The sequence below is a fragment of the Apteryx mantelli genome, chromosome 2, assembly GCF_036417845.1.
Source record: "Apteryx mantelli isolate bAptMan1 chromosome 2, bAptMan1.hap1, whole genome shotgun sequence".
Lineage (NCBI taxonomy): Eukaryota > Metazoa > Chordata > Aves > Apterygiformes > Apterygidae > Apteryx > Apteryx mantelli.
Genome location: NC_089979.1, coordinates 156,961,760 through 156,974,368, shown reverse-complemented (window position 1 = coordinate 156,974,368; position 12,609 = coordinate 156,961,760). Strand labels below are relative to the sequence as shown.

Below are 12,609 nucleotides of genomic sequence, written 5' to 3'. Positions count from 1 at the left end.
TTCCCCCATAAGAGTGCTGATAAACTCACCATTAGGATTGCAAGCCCTGCTAGGCTCTGTCAGTCTCATTGCTATTTAATCCTAAATGAAGTATGTCTTATCAATTCATTCCATGCCATGACCCTGGTCAAGGTTAGATGAGGGTCTAGCTATAAAAGAGGAGGAAGTAAAAAACGTTATTTTTCTTTGACAGACTATGGAAGCAGTGATGTGCAGGGAGGTAACAATTCTTCAGTGCAAATACATTCCTCCAAATATGTTTCATTTATTCACTAAGAGAATATTCTTATTCTTCAGCAACATTTTAAAAAGCTGGAATATCATAGTAGGATTTTTCTTTCCTGTAGAGTTTTTTTTTTTTTTTAAGATGAGATTAAAGCAACTTTTTGGGGTTTTTTTTAGTAAATCTTGTCTATGGGAAATCTATTTAAATTAATGACACTATTTTTTCAAATATCTTTTAGAGTCAAAGAAGAAAGTGAGTCACATGGCAAAATTATTCTGTATGCTATTATCAGTGGAGATGAGCCAGCCCTCCTACTGCTTGTTGATGCATCTGTCTAGTGAAAAGAAAAAAAAAAAAAAAAAAAAAAAAAGGAAGAAAACATCCCCACCCTGGGGAACTGATCAGATCACAATCATTTGTAAAAAAACCCTCAAGAACTAGATAAGAATTACTTCTTGGGAAATTTGCAGTGGTAGTGCTACAGCCGCACTATATGTTCTCCCTTCTGGCAATCGAAGTCTAAGCAAATCTTTTCTATTTGTATGTTGTGCTTACTGATTAATCAGCTACTGGGTACAAAAAATCCCGCCCACTATACTTGGGGTAAGATGGTACACCACCCATGAGGATTAATCACTCCAGTAAACTGTTGCAACTTTTAAGAACATTGCCACTTCTGCTACTGTGGAAAGCTACAAACCATTTTCTTCCACAACCTTCTGGGATAAATTGCCACCTGAAAGCTGTGGGACCATGATCAAAGATGTCAGCAGGATTTCACCAGAGGTGAGGTCAGCACTTTGTACTAAACTACCTTGTGCAACCTTGCTACCTTGTGCAACCAAACAGAAAACACAATAAAAGTTGTTTCATTTCAGTGGTGTCCAGCATTACTAGAATAAAGGTTGTTAGTTTTAAAGTTTCTTCTTCATTTATGATGAGGTTATGCCATCCTTATTAATACTGAAGTGGGCTTGTTAGGTGGACCACAGTATTCTTCTTGCCTGGTTTAAGCTTCAATTTGTTGGTCCAGTCGTGCTGGCTAACAATGTAATTTCTTCCATGTTCCTAAGTGACAAAGCTAGGTCAAAAAAAGAACCAAGACAACTAGAAGACACAGGTCCTGCTAGGGAAGAAGAAAAAAAAAAGACAAAAAAAAAGACACCTTTTTCCAAAGTAATTATTCAGTTTGGACTTCTAAATAGCTGGTTTTCTCTTAGCTATTCTGGCAATGTCTTACAATCATGGACAAGTGAAAAATGATGTCAGAATCAGAGCCCTGTGAATCAGTCTGTCCTGTGAGTAAAGCAAAGTTTTCCACAATCAGACATTTGAATACCAACAAGTTCACAGACCGAATTGTTCTGAAAAACAAATAGTTTTTTGAAGGAAAAAAAAAAAAGCAAAAGCATCAGAAGGGCATGGTAACTGATTCATTAGAGCCTTAAACTTCCTGGAAAATTAACTATCAGGGTCAAAAAAACTCCACTGTATTTGGCCTGTGGCTATCAGTGCACCATGACATTTGTATTAGGAAGGCTGGATCAAATTGTAATTCCTTTTCTTCTGTTGTCCTTCCTTCTTCAATCAAAATTTATCAAGCCACCCAAATTCTGCCTCCAGACTCCCTCTTTGATCATCTGTCTTTCAAAGAGAGCTAGTGACAGCTATTTAATCATATTTTAATGGTTAACCTCTATGTGTACACCTAGAATTAGGTACTTTGTGAACCAATATTATGAAAGTGCAATTGGCCAACAGTGTGTTGGGTACATGAGTAAGATTTCCGAAGAAATATCTATGTCATGAAATGAAGCAGTGGTGCGATCTTAGAGCTTGTCGGGGCCTGGATTGTCATGACCATTTGGCACAACAGAACACCATGTTGGCCTAACCAGGCCAGGCCAGGATAACACACAAGCTGTGCTCACACAGTGAAAAGGCAATTTTAGGGAGGACACGCTCGAGAAGGAGGTTTCTTTTTGTCTGATACTCTGCTATCCAAAAATCTTCACATACCATCAAGCTGCTTCTTAGGAAAGCTAAATTAGGGCAAATAACAGATCTGTATCAATACACCATCGTACAGGGCAACCTCAGGGTCCGGAAGTACTATAAATCCAGTATTTATTGACACATGATAATACAGTACAAAAACTGCAGTTAAATATATAATATACTAAACAATATACTATAGCAGTTAAATGCATAGAAAAACTTTAGCTATATATTAATTTGTTGTAAGATATTTGTTATATATTTGTTATAAGATATTTTAGGAAAGACAGGCCAGGAAGGTGAGGTGGTGGAGTTGCTCTTTATGTGAGAGAGCAACTGGAATGTATGGAGCTGTGCCTAGGGGTGGATGAAGAGCGAGTCGAGAGCTTATGGGGAAGGATTAAAGGGCAGGCTAGCATGGGTGACACTGTTGTGGGTGTTTACTACAGGCCACCTGATCAGGAAGAGGAAGTCGATGAGGCCTTCTACAGACAGCTGGAAGTAGCCTCACAATCCCAGGCCCTGGTTCTCATGGGGGACTTCAACCACCCCGATATCTGCTGGAAAGACAACACAGCTAGGCACAAACAGTCCCGGAGGTTCCTGCAGAGCATTGGTGACAACTTCTTGACACAGGTGGTGGAGGAGCCAATGAGGAGAGGTGTGCTGCTGGACCTTTGTTAAGGAAAATCAGCCTCACCTGCCTCCATAACAGGGTCCAACCCTAGGTTCTTCCTGAGGCAGAAGTTCGAAGTCAGATTGAAGAGAAATAAAATTTAATGATACACGTGCGGTAATTACAGCTCGAGCTGGGTGCTTCCAAAGAGGGACCCCGAACAAAGAAATCCCTGGGCAGTTATACCCTTACAATCTAAATTCCCCACCCCTTAAGCGATAGTTTGGACCAATAGTAATAGTCAGGTCTGGGTTCTTCCCCTTCTTCCTTGGGCCCCTTCGTTGTCTCTAGGCAGGCTGCTTCTTATCTTCAAGGTTGGCTACTCCTGCTGTCCGTACAGCTTCTTTATCCCTCCAGCTTGAACCAGCTCTGGGGCCCCCTTTTACTTATCTAAGTAAAAGTTCACAGCCTGAGGCCTAAGGCTTCAGCAAATTTAGCTACTAATGCTAAGCAAGTTATGCTAAGCAATTAATTCTACACAGCTTCAGTCCGATATTCTCTAACACCTCGTACTAACAAACAAAGAAGGACTGGTTGGAGATGTGAAGGTCGGGGGCAGCCTTGGCTGCAGTGACCATGAGATGGTGGAGTTCAGGATCCTGCGAGGAGGAAGCAGGGCAATAGTAGGATCACAACCCTGGAGTTCAGGAGAGCAGACTTCGGCCTCTTCAGGAACCTACTCAGAAGAATCCCATGCGTTAGGGCCCTAGAAGGAAGGGGGGTCCAAGACAGCTGGTTAATACTCAAGCATCACTTCCTCCAAGCTCAAGATCAGTGCATCCCTATGAGTAGGAAGTCAAGCAAAGGAGGCAGGAGACCTGCATGGATGAGCAAGGAGCTCCTGGCAAAACTCAGCCAGAAGAAGGAAGTCTACAGAAAGTGGAAAGGGGGACAGGCCACTTGGGAGGAATATAGGAACATTGTCAGAGTATGCAGGGATGCGACGAGGAAGGCTAAGGCCCGTTTGGAATTAAATCTGGCGAGAGATGTCAAGGACAGCAAGAAGGGCTTCTTCAAATCCATCAGTAGCAAGAGGAAGACTAGGGAAAATGTGGGCCCTTTGCTGAATGGGGTGGGTGCCCTGGTGACGAAGGATGCAGAGAAGGCAGAATTACTGAATGCCATCTTTGCTTCAGTCTTTACTGCTCAGGCCAGCCCTCAGGAACCCCAGAGCCTGGAGACAAAAGAGAAGGTCTGGAGAAAGGAAGACTTTCCTTTGGTCGAGGAGGATCGGGTTAGAGATCATTTAAGCAAACTTGACACCCACAAATCCATGGGCCCTGATGGGATGCACCCACGAGTGCTGAGGGAGCTGGTGGATGTCATTGCTAAGCCACTCTCCATCATTTTTGAAAGGTCATGGAGAACAGGAGAGATGCCTGAAGACTGGAAGAAAGCCAGTGTCACTCCAGTCTTAAAAAAGGGCAAGAAGAGGACCCAGGAAACTATAGGCCAGTCAGCCTCACCTCCACCCCTAGAAAGGTGATGGAGCAGCTCATCCTGGATGCCATCTCTAAGCATGTGGAGGAAAAGAAGGTGGTCAGGAGTAGTCAGCATGGCTTCACCAAGGGCAAATCATGCCTAACCAATCTGATAGCCTTCTATGATGGGATGACTGCCTGGGTAGATGAGGGGAGAGCAGTGGATGTTGTCTACCTTGACTTCAGCAAGGCTTTTGACACTGTCTCCCATAACATCCTCATAGACAAGCTCAGGAAGTGTGGGCTGGATGAGTGGACAGTGAGGTGGATTGAGAACTGGCTGAACGGCAGAGCTCAGAGGGTTGTGATCAGTGGCACAGAGTCTAGTTGGAGGCCTGTAGCTAGCGGTGTCCCCCAGGGGTCAGTACTGGGTCCAGTATTGTCCAACTTATCCTCTCCCTCTACTCAGCCCTGGTAAGGCCACATCTGGAGTACTGTGTCCAATTCTGGGCTCCCCAATACAAGAGAGACATGGCACACTACTGCAGATCACAGAATCACAGAATCACAGAATCGCTGAGGTTGGAAGGGACCTCTGGAGATCATCTAGTCCAACACCCCTGCTCAAGCAGCGTCACCTAGAGCACATTGCACAGGATTGCATCCAGGTGCGTTTTGAATATCTCCAGAGAAGGAGACTCCACCACCTCTCGGGGCAACCTGTTCCAGTGCTCTGTCACCCTCACAGTGAAAAAGTTTTTCCTCATGTTCAGATGGAATTGTCTGTGTTTCAGTTTGTGCCCGTTGCCTTGCGTCCTGTCACTGGGCACCACTGAAAAGAGTCTGGTCCCATCCTCTCGACACCCTCCCTTCAGATACTTGTACACGTTGATAAGATCTCCTCTCAGCCTTCTCTTCTCCAGGCTAAACAGGCCAAGCTCTCTCAGCCTTTCCTCATAAGAGAGATGCTCCAGTCCCCTAATCATCTTTGTAGCCCTTCGCTGGACTTGCTCCAGTAGTGCCACATCCCTCTTGTACTGGGGAGCCCAGAACTGGATGCAGTACTCCAGGTGCGGCCTCACCAGGGCTGAGTAGAGGGGGAGAATCACCTCCCTGGACCTGCTGGCAACACTCTTCCTCATGCACCCCAGGATACCATTGGCCTTCTTGGCCACAAGGGCACATTGCTGCCTCATGCTTAACTTGGTGTCCACCAGCACTCCCAGGTCCTTCTCGGCAGAGCTGCTTTCCAGCAGGTCAGCCCCCAACCTGTACTGGTGCAGGGGGTTATTCCTTCCTAGGTGCAGGACCCTGCACTTGCCTTTGTTGAACTTCATAAGATTTCTCTCCACCCAGTTCTCCAGCCTGTCCAGGTCCCTCTGAATGGCAGCACAGACCTCTGGGGTATCAGCCACTCCTCCCAGTTTTGTATCATCATCAGCAGACTTGCTGAGGGTGCACTCTGTCCCTTCATCCAGGTCACTGATGAAGAAGTGGAGCAATACTGGACCCAGTAGTGACTCCTGGGGGACACCGCTAGCTACAGGCCTCCAACTAGACTTTGTGCTGCTGGTCACAACCCTCTGAGCTCTGCCATTCAGCCAGTTCTCAATCCACCTCACTGTCCACTCATCTAACCCACGCTTCCTGAGCTTGTCTATGAGGATGCTATGGGAGACAGTGTCAAAAGCCTTGCTGAAGTCAAGGTAGACAACATCCACTGCTCTCCCCTCATCTACCCAGCCAGTCATCCCATCATAGAAGGCTATCAGATTGGTTAGGCATGATTTGCCCTTGGTGAAGCCATGCTGACTACTCCTGATCACCTTCTTGTCCTCCACATGCTTGGAGATGGCCTCCAGCATGAGCTGCTCCATCACCTTTCCAGGGATGCAGGTGAAGCTGACTGGCCTGTAGTTCCCTGGGTCCTCCTTCTTGCCCTTTTTGAAGACTGGGGTGACACTGGCTTTCTTCCAGTCCTCTGGCACCTCTCCTGTCCTCCATGACCTTTCAAAGATGATGGAGAGTGGCTTAGCAATGACATCCGCCAGCTCCCTCAGCACTCGTGGGTGCATCCCATCGGGGCCCATGGATTTGTGGGTGTCAAGTTTGCTTAAATGATCTCTAACCCACTCCTCCTCCACCAAGGGAAAGTCTTCCTTTCTCCAGACTTTCTCTCTTGTCTCCAGGGTCTGGGGTTCCTGAGGGCTGGCCTGAGCAGTAAAGACTGAAGCAAAGAAGGCATTCAGTAACTCTGTCTTCTCCGCATCCTTCGTCACCAGGGCACCCACCCCATTCAGCAAAGGGCCCACATTTTCCCTAGTCTTCCTCTTGCTACTGATGGATTTGAAGAAGCCCTTCTTGCTGTCCTTGACATCTCTCGCCAGATTTAATTCCAAACGGGCCTTAGCCTTCCTCGTCGCATCCCTGCATACTCTGACAATGTTCCTATATTCCTCCCAAGTGGCCTGTCCCCCTTTCCACTTTCTGTAGACTTCCTTCTTCTGGCTGAGTTTTGCCAGGAGCTCCTTGCTCATCTATGCAGGTCTCCTGCCTCCTTTGCTTGACTTCCTACTCATAGGGATGCACTGCTCTTGAGCCTGGATATTCCAGTGGAGGGCTACGAAGATGATTAGGGGACCGGAGTATCTCTCTTATGAGGAAAGGCTGAGAGAGCTGGGACTCTTTAGCCTGGAGAAAAGAAGACTGAGAGGGGATCTTATCAATGTCTAGAAATATCTTAAGGGAGGGTGTCAAGAGGATGGAGCCAGACTCTTTTCAGTGGTGCCCAGCGACAGGACAAGAGGCAATGGGCACAAACTGAAACACATGAAATTCCATCTGAATATGAGGAAAAACTTCTTTACTGTGAGGGTGACACAGGTTGTGGAGTCTCCTTCTCTGGAGATATTCAAAACCCGCCCGGATGCGATCCTGTAAAATGTGCTCTAGGTGACGCTGCTTGAGCAGGGGTGTTGGACTAGATGATCTCCAGAGGTCCCTTCCAACCTCAGCCATTCTGTGATTCTGTGACTCTGTGATTCCTTAATGTGTAAATCAGAAATGGCCATTTTAAGTGAGGCCCTAGGCAGCAGAGTCAGAGGGCTTGCAGGGTAGGAGGGAACTGGAACAGCCTTGTCAGGGCCAAGTGATGGGCCTCACCTTCATTGTGTCTACCTATTGGTGGCATTATCAGCCCTTCATTCTCACAAACACTAAAAAAAAAAAAAAATCTAACTCATTCAAATAAAAATGTAAAATAAAGGAAGAAAATTTTAAAAAGACTCACTAATGAAAAGCCAGTGCTCAATCAAAAAGTGCTTTTGATGTTGCACGGTGTCATATCATGATGAAGCTATCAAAGCTGCTCTTTCTGAAAGAAGAAAAATGTAAATTGTTCTATCTTAGCTCTTCAAACAGACGAAAGCAGGGGGAAGTCAGTACAACAATGTGTATGCCGTCTATGTAGAAGACAGCTATAATAGCAAATCTGCTACTATTAAACCTGTTTTAATCATTTGGTACAATCCTTATTAAACCAGGAAAATAAGAAAATTGCTTTTCCTCCATTTTTATTTATAAAATATTTAGTACTTTTTCACATCATTTAACTCAGAATACTCGCTTTCAAAACTATCCAATGTGAGTAGTAACATGAAAATATCTGACAATCATAATTAAAAGTTCACTAATGTTCTGTCTTGCTGCTGCTTATATTATCAAAATTTGAAAACCTTTTTGTTTGCAAGCAACTGTGCCTATGGTAAGCACAAAGGAGAATATATACAATAAACAGTACTTATTTAGTTATATGTGGACACATTTTTTGAGCTATCTGTCTGATTTATTCACAGAAGTTTTCTATATACATATATAATTGGTATGAAACCAGAAGTTAACTCTTTCATGCCAATGGATATCTACCTGAGTAAAATTGGAAAGTGCAGCTATAAAGAATGTTTGATTCTAATATAATAAACAAAATAACTATTATCTCCAAGAACAAAGATGCTGATTTAGTAGAAACAGAAAACCAACACAGATTCTTTTTTTTCTTTTAAACATACAACTTTACACAAGGAATGAATTAAGTCTGTGTGCATATCTGTGTGTATATATTTAATATTTAATAAACCGGAAGATGAGCTCTAGCAACTCTTGTTGTAACAGTTTAAGAAATTACTGCCCATGCCTATTCCATACTTTTCCCAGAGGACACTACCCTAACTGCGGAGTCAGCAGAAAAGAATATGTGCCTGAGCTACCAGAGCTCCAGCACGAGGTCAGATGTCTTAGTTCAAACCCATCTTTACCAACGGTCTGAGCTAAGATGCCAGGTCCTGAGGCATACACAACATATCCCTTTCTGGCAGCTCTCCTATGGAGACAGTAACCTGTGGCAGGTGTGACAGTATAGGCAGCTCAGTTGAAAACCAGTCACCAAATTCATTACAAGTCTTCTACCATAGCCTTTTGAGGAAGTTTTAAAATATCTCCCTCCCTTAAAGGTTAAGTCTAGATACATGCATTAAAAAGTCATACAATAGTATTTTTAGGTAAAATACTGATTATTTTAAGATAAAAATCCCTCTCATTTCCTCCACAGATATGATCCAGAGGACTTGTCTATGCTGTACTCTGTGCTTTCTCAAAAGAAAAAAAAAAAGATGTCTGACACTTGCATTTTCTGCAACTAAAGGACCACATTCCTCTTAATACTCATGGTTCTTGCCATCCAACAAAGACTGTACAGCAGTCTCTAAAGCAAGCTATGAGGACCTTCTTCACAAAGTGGCAAAAAACAGGTAGGTAAACAGATCAATAGACATACTTTTCCCTTACACACTTTGTCGCTCACACACACACGCAAAATTCGCAAATTCAAAAAATGATCAAATATAAACTACACCTACAAGAACAGTTAAACTTATACCTTTTTTTTTCCTTCTCTCTCTTTTTCTTTTTAAGTTAAGACCTGACAACAAGATCTGGAAGAGAAAAGAAAAATTCAGAAAAGAGCAAGTGGCAAGGTTTTGTTTTGAACTTAGTCATGAGCACAGTTAGGTAACCCTGTCCATACTGAGCACCATGAACGGCAGCCTCCGCCTGCATCTGGAAGCTTTCAGGGTCAGGGCCTTGCCAATTTATGAGGGTCGAAGCAGCTGCTGTGTAGCTGATTAGTTATTTGTGCACAAATATGGCTGTTTTGTGTATATAAAGCAGAAATAGCTGAAAGCACCGCTGGTTAAACATGCACAAGTATACGTAAATTTAACCTGGAAAGTTAGCTGAATAATGACATGATTTTGGTTTCAGAATTTAGTCCAGTAAAGGTTATGATCCAATTTAAGGCCAAAATTAGGAATCCCTAAAATTAAATATGGAGACTGTAAGATGGCAAAATTTGAAGCCCAGGAAAAGCAAATGAAATACAGATCAGTAAAGGAGAATAAGAAAAGTAGGAAAGTGAGAGCAATGCACAAGTAAAACTGTTTGGATTTTTTTGTTTGTTTGTTTTTTAATCTCTAGCAATCTCAGAACAGCCAGTTTGCAACTCCAGCAAGCAGGCTGTTATATGCTGTTTTCAAATGGTCACATAGTGTAATCTTTTCTCACTCTCTGGTGTGACCTGGCATTTCAGTGTTCAGATAGCCTGTTCAGAGCAAAATACAAAGAACAGAGATAGAGAGATTCATGACAGAGTACCCACAAACCAAAGTGAACCCTCCTTGCCAAACATCTGTCCTCATCTTTCAGCCACTCATTACACCCAAGAATATCACTATATTGCACTACAGGAATAAAACCTACTTTATCTTAGAGAAAGATGTGTGTGTTACATATAATATTAACTCTTTGATAAAACAAAGCTAATGCTCCCTCTCTCTTCCTCTTGTGTTATTAAAATCTTAATAAGCTGGTAGAACAAATTTTGCTCATCCTAGCTTCAGACAAATGCAAAAAAAAAAAAAAAAAAGTTTTTCCCAAGCATGGCATTTCATTTTTTGGAGATTTACAAATAACATCAACATGTTCTTAAGAAAAAAAACAGCAAATTTCTATTTTCAGAATTGCAGCTCATATCTTGAAAGAAAGTTAGTAATTTGGGAGGAAGTTTTTAACCCTGGCCCCCAAAAATTCTGAAAAATTAAGCATTCCAACCTAAAGATGGAGAATGCAGGAATTTCACACAAATCCCAGTCCTTTTATAATTCCTTGCTTCTCAGCCACACGCAGGTGTTAGGAAATTCATTTCTACAGAGCTATTTTATAGCAATCAGGCTCTGTCATGAGTTTGGAGTATTACTACTGTTGCCTCAAGCAAGCACTAATTAGAATTTTCATCATTTTTGGTTTTTATGCCTTATCTACTGCCATATTTTAGCACTTTTTCCAGCTCTGTGTTTCCATTAATAGCTATCTTAATGATATGAAAATCAATAGCAAATATTCTGTTTTAAAAGCCTGTAGTGCAGAGATTCAGCAAAACTGACTTAATCACAAGCATATTTTCATGAATCAACATCTTCTAAACAAAATGCATCTAATTAAAAAAGTGCAACTATTTTGCCAAGTTCTAAAGTAGACAAAAAAGGGAGTTTCACATTATAGCTGCTCTCTGGGATTTCCTCAGTACCACTGTGGTAAGTTTTGATGTTCGTTAAGGTGGAAAGGCCTACCAGCAGAGAGCGAAAAAACAGGAACGAGACAATGCAGCTAACAACAGCACAAGGAACTTGCGACGTACTGATAAGTTCATCAGCTTCATGGGTTTGAAAATGTTCACACGAAACTCCAAGATCATCTAAAGGGGTCAAGGCATATCAAAGCTGGGAAGAGCTCTGTACAGCAAGGAGTAAAACATTTAAAATCATAAAACAACATATGCCAAAGAATTAACTGTATGGGGCTAATTTAGGTTCATTGAAATACACTTCATTAGTCTCATAATGCCGGTTAGCAGCAAGAGTGCTCCACGAGGGAAGGAGAGCCGGAAGCCAAGGGTGAGAGGGCAGGAGCTGAGGGTGAGAGGGCAGGAAGGGGCAGCATCCCCCAGGACCCCAACAAGAAGAGCAGAGCAGGTCCAGTGGCAGCCAGTGTCAGCAACAAGTCCAGTGATCTCCACACAAGGCATAGGGACAAGGCATATCAAGCCAAGAAGTCAAGTCAGCAAGACAGAGTCAGGATCAGTAAGGTACAATGCCCAGCACAGGCATACCTACAATGTGGGCAAAAGGGCAAAAGCCTGAGTGTACATGCAGCTCCTGAGCCAAGGGGCAAGGGTTGCATGGGTGACACCCCGGAGAAGGTCTTTCTCATGCAGCTTTTTTCACAAAAGTCTGATCCGAGGTTACACAGCTGCACCATATCTGAGTAGGCCCTGAATACTGTCAGCTAAACTGCCAAGATTGGGGAAGGAGCCTGTTGAACCTCTTGGTGCATTCTGGCCATGACGCAATTCCTGCACCTTCTGCTACTGGGTATCATATTCTGAGTTCAACATCACCCAGGGGCTGCCCATGCTGCAGCTGTTGAGTGAATGGGGGAAGAACCTCTAGTGAAATTTGGTATATTCTAACAGAACCGAATGTTTGGAAATAGAAGTCTCTGGGAGCACAAACTGTGGTGTCTGGAGTGTCACCACCTAAGAAGCACTCAGTTCCTAAGGTGTTATTTGTGGGCAACCACCAGTGACTCCCATGGGGTTCCTGTGCCAACAGCTGATACTCTTTGAACTGTTGTACAGAAAGCAGAAAGTGGCAAACACTATCAGTGTTAGATCTGCTAGGCTTAGAAGCAAAAGCTGGTGAAAACATCCTATTAAGTTACGGCAAAACTCTAAACGATTACTCTTCTACTCATACCCTTAGTGATTTATAGTATTTCTAAATTTAAATTTAAATTTCTAAATGTAAATCTCTAATTTACAAGATTTCTAAATTCTTCCTGAAGTGATGTTGAGGAAAGTTTATCTATTGGTGGCACTATGTACCTAGAGATAGACCCTTTCAGAGTGATGGTGCAACACCATGAAGTAACAGAGACAGAAGAAAGGTCAAATCATGGGTGGATAGAGGTGGGTAAGTAATAATTAATGCTATATGTTCACACCTGAAACATGATCCTCTAACCTCAGTTTCCACCTATTAGTTTGTTTTGATGAAGAAATACATTACAAGTGCATAAAGATTCTTGTTATTAGTAGGTATAATTGGATGTGTCCATTGCTCTGTGAGTAGAAGATCAAAATCAACATCTGTAGTCCTAGCTGGAAACAGCCTGAGCAC

At 43.0% G+C, this 12,609-nt stretch overlaps 1 long non-coding RNA gene across 2 annotated transcripts in view; it reads right to left on the bottom strand.

The window, feature by feature from the left end:
* Positions 1-2,983: 2,983 nt before the first annotated feature.
* LOC106489975 (uncharacterized) overlaps positions 2,984-12,609 on the bottom strand; it is a 63,840-nt gene continuing 54,214 nt past the window's right edge. Inside the window, exons 4-5 of one of the 2 annotated variants that reach the window (XR_010883532.1) lie at positions 9,255-9,309; positions 2,984-3,606 (exon numbers count right to left, since the gene is read on the bottom strand). This is a non-coding gene — a long non-coding RNA (uncharacterized lncRNA). Of the gene's footprint in view, positions 3,607-7,610; positions 7,695-9,254; positions 9,310-12,609 lie in introns of both variants that reach the window. The other variant, XR_010883533.1, reaches the window with a different exon arrangement.